This window comes from Meles meles, chromosome 19 (genome assembly GCF_922984935.1).
Source record: "Meles meles chromosome 19, mMelMel3.1 paternal haplotype, whole genome shotgun sequence".
Classification (NCBI taxonomy): Eukaryota; Metazoa; Chordata; class Mammalia; order Carnivora; family Mustelidae; genus Meles; species Meles meles.
Window position 1 is genome coordinate 54407437 of NC_060084.1, and position 10362 is coordinate 54417798.

General features: G+C 39.8%; 1 protein-coding gene across 1 annotated transcript in view; it reads right to left on the reverse strand.

Annotated features, from left to right (window-relative positions):
• The window catches only part of LOC123931282 (zinc finger protein 345-like), a 60517-nt gene that overhangs the window by 34386 nt on the left and 15769 nt on the right, over positions 1 to 10362 (reverse strand). The window lies entirely within an intron of this gene.

Sequence of the window (10362 nt, forward strand, 5' to 3'; positions counted from 1 at the left end):
ATTATTACATAATTCTCCATAAAATTATGTATTGTTAATGGTACCAATAGACAAGTTTCAGAGACTAATCAGGAGTGAAATAGTGTATCCTGAAGAACACAAAGACACTCAAAATATCTTTGAATATGTATATTTCAGTACGAGATATTATATCACCTAATATTTACTTGGGTGTGGGGTTGTGAAGACTGTTCCACAAGGGGATGGTTACAAGTTTGATGGTCCTTCAAGAGCCTGGTGCCCCTCAAGGTCAGTGCAGAATCTCTAAGTGGCAACAAGAATGACCATGAAAACTTGCCACACTAGGTCCTGCCTTAATGCTACTTCAGGAGGGCAGAGAATCCATTAACAGTGAAAGGTTAAGACCCACAGAAATGCCTACGATCACGACCAGAACTACAGCTACCTAAAACCTTCTTACTCCAGAGAACCCTGCTCAGGGAGAGGACACATCACACCTGCATCAGAGGACCCTGCTCAGGGAGAGGACACATCACACCTGCATCAGAGGACCCTGCTCAGGGAGAGGACACATCACACCTGCATCAGAGGACCCTGCTCCGCCAGGACAGACCCATGCTCTACCTGATGGCCCAAGACTAAACCTCACTTTTCTGCTACCTAGATCCCTATGGGGGGGGCGTCCGGTCATTTTCACTGGGGACAGACTCTCCAGTGCCAGGGACTCTTTTAAAACCTGTGGTGTCCCATGTAGATAGGGTTTAGGCTAGCACGAGAATCTAAGTCTCCTACCACTTTAGAGAAAGAGGAATTGGTCATCCAGGGTCCTCTCCTCCCTCCAGAGAAAGAATCCCCTTTGTGGTAGCCCGGTGGGAGTCCCCCGGGTCCCTCACACTGTTGTAAGGAATAATGGACATAATCGTAGCTGTCATGCTGTACTTAAGGTCTCCAGATTTTACTCATCCTGAATAACTCAAATTGTGTACCATCGGATCAACATCTCCCATTTTTCCTGACCATCACAACTGCACTCTGCTTTTATGACTCGACTTTATTAGGTTCCAGATATAATCGAGATAATACAGTATTCGTCATTTTGTGTGGATTATTCCTCGTCACATAACATCCTCGAGGCTCACCTACTTTGTCCCAAATGGAAGCATGTCCTTTTTTAAAGGCTGAATTTTGGATATAGGTATCTAGATAGATAGATAAATACAAATATTATAGATGTTATATATTATGTATGGTACATAATCTATGATATATATTTTATGTCATAAGTAATATTACATTATTACAATATTACATAAGTAATATTACATCACATTACATTACATATATATATATGCTATGTAATATTACATGTGAGATAGATATACATATATATCTCACATTTTCATTAACTGCTCCTCCTAGAAAGCAGGGAAACTACAGGAAGATGACTCTTCCTATTTGCTAAAATGGCTAAACGTCAGAAGAAAAAAATAACACCGTGTGAAGGAATTAAAATCACCATATATTGCTGGGGTGCCTGGGTGGCTCAGTGGGTTAGGCCTCTGCCTTCAGCTCAGGTCATGGTCTCAGGGTCCTGGAATCAAGCCCCATGTCAAGCTCTCTGCTTGACGGGGAGCCTGTTTCCCCCTCTCTCTCCGCCTGCCTCTCTGCCCACTTGTGATCTCTCTGTCCAATAAATAAAATCTTTAAAAAATAAATAAATAAAATCATCATATATTGCTAATGAGAGTTTACAAAGTACAGGAAAACTGGTACATACTTAAAAACTCAAACATTTTTCTATCCTGTTAAGAAAATATAAATACTACGAGAACCCTCGGAACTATTAATCTGCCCTTCCTTTCTGCATTTCTCCATTCATCCATATTCACTCCTATAGTATACAATAGAGAAACAGAAGACGGAGCACACAGTCACCTATGGAGGCCCAGTACCTATATGTTCATGGTTATTACAGAACACTTAGTGCCCAGCTCACAGGATATTATGGGGATGAAATCACATCATATATATTATGTTCCCACTGTGGTGCACCATAACTTCCCTGTGAACACAGAATCAGTGTTCAGTCAACACTGCGGTAATGTATACGCATTGTTTTCCGGATAGAGACTTGCTCAGACATTAGCACTCACAAGCCTCCTTTCTGTAAAATTTAAAGTGCTAAGACAGGATGTGGTCCTTCAGGATGGTGATGGTGATCTTTTCTGGGACCTCATGAGGACAAGACACTCACCAGTACAGTACACTCACAGGGAAAAGTGAATACTATATTCTTTCCTGGGAACTCACCAGTTGTTTGTGTTAACGTAAGATGGTCCATGTGGGGTCTCAGATATGCTGTGCCTGCATTCTCCAGTTTAGCCACTAAATGTGGGTCTATTTGATTAAAATTTAAAATGTGAACTATCAAGGGACATCCCGGGAGTGGAAAGAGGGATGCTAGGTATTACTTTGGAAGCACTGCTTTCTCAAGAAAGGTAAACTGACTACCCAAATTGGAAATCCTTTGCTCTCCTTTATCTGAGTCTGTGCCTCAGGGAAGTGAATGGCAACCGAAGCAACCCAGGAGGTAGATAAGCCCAGAACTCTGTTCTTTGAGCTGTTCTGAGGAATCAGTGAATGGCAGAAAAGCAAAAGAGGACAATTTCATGGTCTGAGTGGTCATTTGTGACCAAATCTGAAGGGACAATTCTTCTTTTTTTTTTTTTAAGATTTTATTAATGTATATCACAGAGAGAGAAAAGAGAGACAGAGAGGGAGCACGAGCAGGGGCGTAGCAGTCACAGGGAAAGGGAGCAGCACGCTCCTGACAGGGGGCTCAATCCCAGGACCTTGGGATCATGACCTGAGCTGAAGGCGGACACTTAACCGACTGAGCCACCCAGGCTCCGTCCCTGATCCCCACCTGTTCTGGGGTACTCTTCATTATGGAAGATGCCCTACTCAGGTCCTTGAGTGGTTCCCCTGCATTCTCTTTGTGCCTATGCGTGAATTTTAGCAAGAAGAAAGGGAGAGGGCATCAAAACTCTGGATGTGAGAACTTTGGTCAGCAGGAAGACTGGTCTGTCCACAGTCTCTGGTCCCACCTTGCCTGACTGCGAGCCCAGGCGTGTGGGCCTGGTTGACATGGGATTCAGATGCAGTGCTGTTGGAGACCAGACTGGTGAGGGGCAGAGCACACGACTGCACATTTCGGCTCTGAGAGGGGCGGTGTGTACTCTAAGTGCTCCGTGCGCATGTGCAGCACGGTGGGAAATTCTGTCTGCGCAGACGCTGTGGGGAGCCATTACTAAGGGTTACATCTGAGGAAGTGAGGGCGGAGTGGCACTGAGATGCTGCAGGCATGTGCGAGAGTGGGCGGAAAGGGGCCCGGAAATACGTCACATGGAGTCTTCTGCCCACTAACCACACAGGGAAGATGTTTGGGCCACTGAGAACGTGCTCAACATGAGAGGTGGTACTACGTGGTGTTAAAAGACGAAATGATGTACCTTCAGATGTCCAAGAGTTAATTTCACCAGCTGGTTTGTTTTCAAGTTTAGACATGCTCCACTTGCAGGAGCTAGGAGTGGGGTTCTTGTTTTTTGCTTTTAAGGTTTTATTGATTCACTGGACAGAGAGAGAACAAGCAGGCAGAGTGGCAGGAAGACGGAGAAGGAGAAGCAGGCTCCCCCTGAGCAGGGAGCCCCCCGTGGGGCTCGATCCCGGGACGCTGAGGCCATGACCTGCTGGAAAGCATGTGCCTAACCGACTGAGCCACCCAGTGCCCTAGGACCGAGGTTTTTAATGAGAGGATGTGGAAGGTAAGCCAGGACAGTATTTGATTGGATGTACTTTAAGAAGTTACCTCATTTTGGAAGGCTATAGGTTCATTTTCTTCCATTTCAGTGTAATGACCGTGAATTGAGATGTGGTTTCCTTTCAGACACTACCGAGACATTACAGACACTTCCATCTATGGCTTCCAGGTTTAATTTCTCTCACAGTGGAAGCATAGTACTTAGGACACTATGGGGATTTTGTTTTGTTTTTTCATAGGTAATTTAGAAACTGTCCATTCAAGGTAAGAATGCAAGTCATGATGGTGCAACATCAACTGTTGCAGAGTCATCAGTAAAGTCACATGTGTACAAAGATCCACACTGCATGAAAGGCATAATAGTAGACCTATACTTTCTACTATGATTGTATAAACATGAGAATTCCAACAAGAATGTTGTCTTTATAATTTTTGTGGGATATGATGTCTTTTCATGTTGCAGTTGATTCATCTCTACTAGTGTGAAAAGGCCAGCTTCTGGGAGCCTGGGTTGCTCAGGTGGTTAAGCGACTGCCTTCAGCTCAGGTCATGATCCTGGAGTCCCAGGATCCAGTCCCACATCGGGCTCCCAGCTCCATAGGGAGTCTGCTTCTCCCTCTGACCTTCTCCCCTCTCGTGTGCTCTCTCTCAAATAAATAAATAAAATCTTTAAGAAAAAAAAAAGGCCAGCTTCCTATAGCACTGATTAAGGAATGCAATCTGACAGTTAAGTTGGATATGACAATATTTATGTAAATGAAGTACAAAATATTTGTGTCTATGTGTGTTATAGTCTGAAACTGTAAGAAGGAAGCTCCATCTCAACCTCACGAATTGTTAAGCCCGAAGATCAAACTATTACTGTTTGGGGGCAGTAATGGAAACTTTTACTTTATTTAGATGTTTTGTAAGTTTATAATTTTTTTAAAGATTTTATTTGTCAGACAAAGCACACAAGCAGGAGAGCATCATGCAGAGGGAGGAGCTGAGTCCGAGCGGGACTCGATCCCAGGTCCCTGGAACCATGACCTGAGCTAAAGGCAGATGCTTAACGACTGAACCACCCAGGCATCAAGAGAAGAGGGAAATTTAGACACAGAGGTGTGTAAAGAGGAAGGCAGGGGCTGAGTGATGCATCTACCAGCCAAGGAAGGTCAAAGATAGCTTTGAGACTTAATTGTTGAGATAAAGTACAGCCCTGCCAAAAGCTTGGCTTCAGACATCTAAGCACCTCCAGAACTCTGAGACCATTTTTGGGGTTCTTTAGCAAGCCAGTTATGATCATTTGTACAGTAGCCCTAAGAAACTAACATGGATCCTGTCCTCTCTTCCCTTGTGGCTCTTTTACCCAAAGCTCTCAAACTCTGTGTTCTCCATTTATCCCTGGCTCTTATTCTTACGCACTGTATCACTCCCCATTTTTGGGCCATGAATCTCTGACCTAAAGTAGCAATACTCCTTACTCCTTCAGTGACATCCATGGTGGATACGGTCCTTGACAATACCGTTAATCAGTATTATGAAATATCCTACCACAATTCTGATTTCCTATCTTTTGTGGAAGATATGCACTAGTCATGCAGGCCCAATATTCTTTTTTTTTTTTTTAAAGATTTTATTCATTTATTTGAAAGACAGAAATTACAAGTAGGCAGAGAGAGAGAGGAGGAAGCAGGCTCCCTGCTGAGCAGAGAGCCCGATGCGGGGCTCGATCCCAGGACTCTGGGATCATGACCTGAGCCGAAGGCAGAGGCTTTAACCCACTGAGCCACCCAGGCGCCCCAGGCCCAATATTCTAATTTATAAGATGTTCAACTATTTTTAGAATTTATTTGCATTTCTCCATTTACTTATATACTAAGTTTTACCCCAATAAGGCCATACCACCTACTAGACAATCCATTCTAGAGATTGTACTAATTACCTCTATATTTCAGAGTGCTTTTCCCTACTCACCTATGTCTGTTGCCACACAGTTTTCAGATTCTCAAGCTTCAACATCAGCACCTCCCTAGATCACCAGCCTGATGGCCTTCTTTGCAGACTTCAGCCTTGGCAGCTCTCACAATCGCATTAGCAAATTCATTAAAGGAAATCTTCCACTCTCTATATGAGATAGGCATCTATTTCCACGTATGATAAGCCTGTATCTATTTCTGTATCTGTGGCTCTATGAAATATGGATAAAAAATATACACAGATACATGCATATCCATTCTACTGATACTTTAGAGAAACTTTAGATTTTAGTACCCACACATTTTCTTCACCCAACATCAGCGATGTTAACTAACGCTAATAATACCATATATTATGTCTAATTTGACAAAATTTCCAGAATATGTGCTTTAAAAAATTATTTTTGTATTATCACAAAAATTAAAACAGAGGAGGAAATGAAATGCCAAATTCCATATGAAGTCTTTGTGTGTGCATGTACGTGTGTGTTTAATTATTACTTAAATTTATGTAGTCTTTGATATTTGTCATTAGTATTAGGTTTTCTTATACAGGAATTTCTTATTTTGGGTTCTTTTTAAAGAGCTTTGGGCACCTAGGTGGCTCAGTGGTTAAGTGTCTGCCTTTGGCCCTGCATTGGGCTCCCTGCTTGGTGGGAGGCCTGCTTCTCCTTCTCCCTCTGCTTGTGTTCTCTCTTCCGCTGTTTCTCTGTCAAATTAATAAATAAAATCTTTTAAAAAATTAAAACAGCTTTATTTGGATATGATTTACATGCCATATAGTTTACCCACTGAATGTGTACAACTGAAAGCTTTTTAACTAATTCACATGTAGGTAAGCAAACTGCTGTCAATTACAGAACATTTTATCACCTCCTAAGAAATTTTTTTCTATCACCACAGCTATCACCACTCTCATCATCTTATCCTCATGCCTAAGCAATAATCTGCTTATTTGACTTCTTTCCAGTTTTCATCAGATATTACTTACATATGACATTATATAAGCTTAAAGTGTACAATTTAATGACTTGACATATGTATGTATCTTGCAAAACATTTACCACAGTAAGTTTAGGTAACATCCATCACCTCACAGTTACAATTCTTCGCACGTGTGATAAGAATTTTTAAGAGCTACTCTTTAGCAACTTTCAAATAGGCAATATAGTATTGTTAATTATAGCCAGCAAATATTCTATATGTGCACCTCGTTATCTACTCATCTGACAATAGACACAAGTTATTTCCATGTCTTGCCCATTAGGAGTAATGCTGCTGCATGTTCTTTATTTTTCACATGGGTGTAATTTTTCTAGATTTGTACTTGTAACTGTTCCATGCCATTGTCGTTGGAGATGCTTGATAGGATTTCAATCAAATTTATCCAGACTTTTGTGGCCCAATATATAATCCATACTGGAGAATGTTCCTTGTGCACGTGAGAAGGCTGTGTTTTCTGCTGCTGTTGGATGGAATGCTCTAAGTCAATCTGCTAAATGTCATTGAAATCTGATTATTTCCTTATTATTTTTTTTATTTATATTTATTTTTTTTTCAGCGTAACAATATTCATTGTTTTTGCACAACACCCAGTGCTCCATGCAATACGTGCCCTCCCTATTACCCACCACCTGGTTCCCCCAACCTCCCACCCCCGCCCCTTCAAAACCCTCAGGTTGTTTTTCAGAGTCCATAGTCTCTTATGTTTCGCCTCCCCTTCCAATTTCCCTCAACTTCCTTCTCTTCTCCATCTCCCAATGTCCTCCATGTCATTTGTTATGCTCCACAAATAAGTGAAACCATATGATACTTGACTCTCTCTGCTTGACTTATTTCACTCAGCATAATCACTTCCAGTCCCGTCCATGTTGCTACAAAAGGTGGGTATTCATCCTTTCTTTCTTTTTTTTTTTTTTTTATAAACATATATTTTTATCCCCAGGGGTACAGGTCTGTGAATCACCAGGTTTACACACTTCACAGCACTCACGATAGCACATACCCTCCCCAATGTCCATAACCCCCTCCCCCTCTCCCAACCCCACCTTCCCCCAGCAACCCCCAGTTTGTTTTGTGAGATTAAGCCTTATTATTTTTTGTCCATTATTGAAGGTGCAGTATTGACATCCCCTACTATTGTATTGCTGTCTCTTTTTGTTCTTGTCGATTAAAGTTGTTTTATGTATTTAGGTGCTTTGATGTTGGGTACATAAGCAATCCAAAAATTCTTTTTGTTGAACTGACTCCTTTATTTTTTTAGAGAAGCCAGATTATATTTATTTGAAAAACATAGATCACTACTATATTTATCCAACAAAACTGGTTTTTAAAAGTAAGTGACTCATTTGTATCCAATCTTTGACCATAACAACATGCAATGCACAAAAGATTACCATTTGGCTAAAGCACAAAAAGCAATAAACAGAAGTAAACGTCTTCTTATTATAGACACTACGTAAATACACAAACCTACACCTTTACTACAAACAGTTCATAAGTATGTGTTAGCCACCTTTTGCCAACAGGAAATGAGTAAGTGTTTTATATTGGTAAATGCATATATAGTGTATAAGACTTTTAGTCACACGTAATGCAGTCTAAAAATCAAAGTAGAATGTAAGGTTTTCTTACACGAAAATGTACATTTCAGAAAGAACCCAACTTGAACTAAATCCACTATCAGAAGTATTTCAACGGTGACATATGCAATGCCTACCATTTGCATTGTATACAAAGAAAAGCTGCCCCGAAATAGCATCGGGAATCTTACTAAAGAGTATTATGATAACCTTCCTGAAAAGACAAGTTCATTCTGTGGGGACTTTAAATAGCAGAGAACAATGTAAATCAAATTACATGTAAATAAAATATGCACTGTGTAACAGCCAGAGGTTAGAAAACTGAATACTGTGGAAAAGATTTATTAGCCTGTACAAGGTGGTTTCAATAAACTACTGGCTATTTGTTACAGTATATTACCAAGATTATCATTGCCCAACAGTCTTTTTCCCACACACACATCAAAATCTGGAAGCAAATCTTTCTCAAATTGTCAGTTAGTGTTCTTTTTTTCCCAATCCTCAAAACACAGAAATAGATTTTTAAATATCAACTAGCCATTTAGGGGACACATAAGATACAGATGTCCATAAACATTACACAAGCTACCATGAAAATACTTGGAAAAACACCATCAATATTTATGGGAAAATATGTTGTTTTTAATAATGGTTAAGTATTGTATGGGTTATATAAACACACTATTCATGCCTACCAAAACCAGAATGGGGGAAAACATTTTTGCCATTCTGCAAAATACCACATAATTTAAAACACACCACAATGTAACCCCTTTCTTTTATAATGACCTATGCTGTGTCTTACTATAGTCTTTGGCTTAAAGTCTATTTTGTCTGACGTAAGCATAGCTACCCTGATTTTGTTTCATTTCTGTTGCTTGGTATATCTTTTTCCACACCTGCACTTTCAGTCTCAGTGTATTCTTAAAGCTAAATTGAGTCTTTTTGAAGGAAAATATACTTGGGTCTTCTATTTCCTTCCATTCAGCCAGTCTCTATCTTTTGGTTAGAGAATTTAGTCCCCTTATACTTAAAGTGAGCAATGACACAGGTATGGAGTTACTTTTGTCATCCTTTTCATTGTTTCCAGTCTGTTTTAGAATTATTTGCCCTTTCTTATTCATTTGCTCTATATCTTTGTGATCTGATGATTTTCTATAGGTGTATACTTAGGTTATTATTTTCGTAGGTTATTGTTTTCTCCCTATCTGTTGTGTATCTATGACAGTTTTTTGCTTTCTGGTTACCACGAGGCTTAAAGTAGCCATCTTGTAACAGTTGATTTTTAAGTTTTTAACCACTTAATTTTCATACTAAAACTTTTTCAGGCCTAACAAAACTCAAAAAATGTGAATGTACAACTGTATGTCATTTTAGGGAAGTTATTTATTCCATTTCTGGTATCTGCTGATTTTCTCATTTCAACCACATCAACTGATACTCTCAACTTACAACGACTGCTATCATGAAGGTGCTTCAGTAGTTTACTGGACTGCCATCTCTTGTCCCTTAAAGACCAATTAGTAAACCATTTTATCATATCCAGGAAGTCTTTTTTAGTTTTAATGAATGGAGAATGATGTTCTGAACACCTATTTCATGGTAATTTACATTAATGTTCTAACCAAGAATAGCATCTCCATTTAGGTTTTCCTTATATACTGCGTATTATATTTTTGTTCATCTTCCACAGAAAATTAGATATGCATAAGACCCACTGAAGGAAGAAGGGCAATTCATAGCTTTGATGCAGCAACATTCAGCCACATAATTTCACATACCCACTAGGCAGAAATGAATTTTCTAGAGCGAACTGAGAGTAGAAATGCACTGATATTTACTAGTCACAAGTCTCACAAAGGGTCAGTGTAAGATGAAAACACATATTGAAATAAATTGTACTTAGGCAAAAATCTATCCCTTGTATCCTTTGAAGCATAAGAGCATATACATTATTTGTATTATTCCTTATAAGTATTTTGATGTACTGTCTAAACAGAGTAATTGATGTACTCCTTTCTATTGATTTCTGTGACACTGA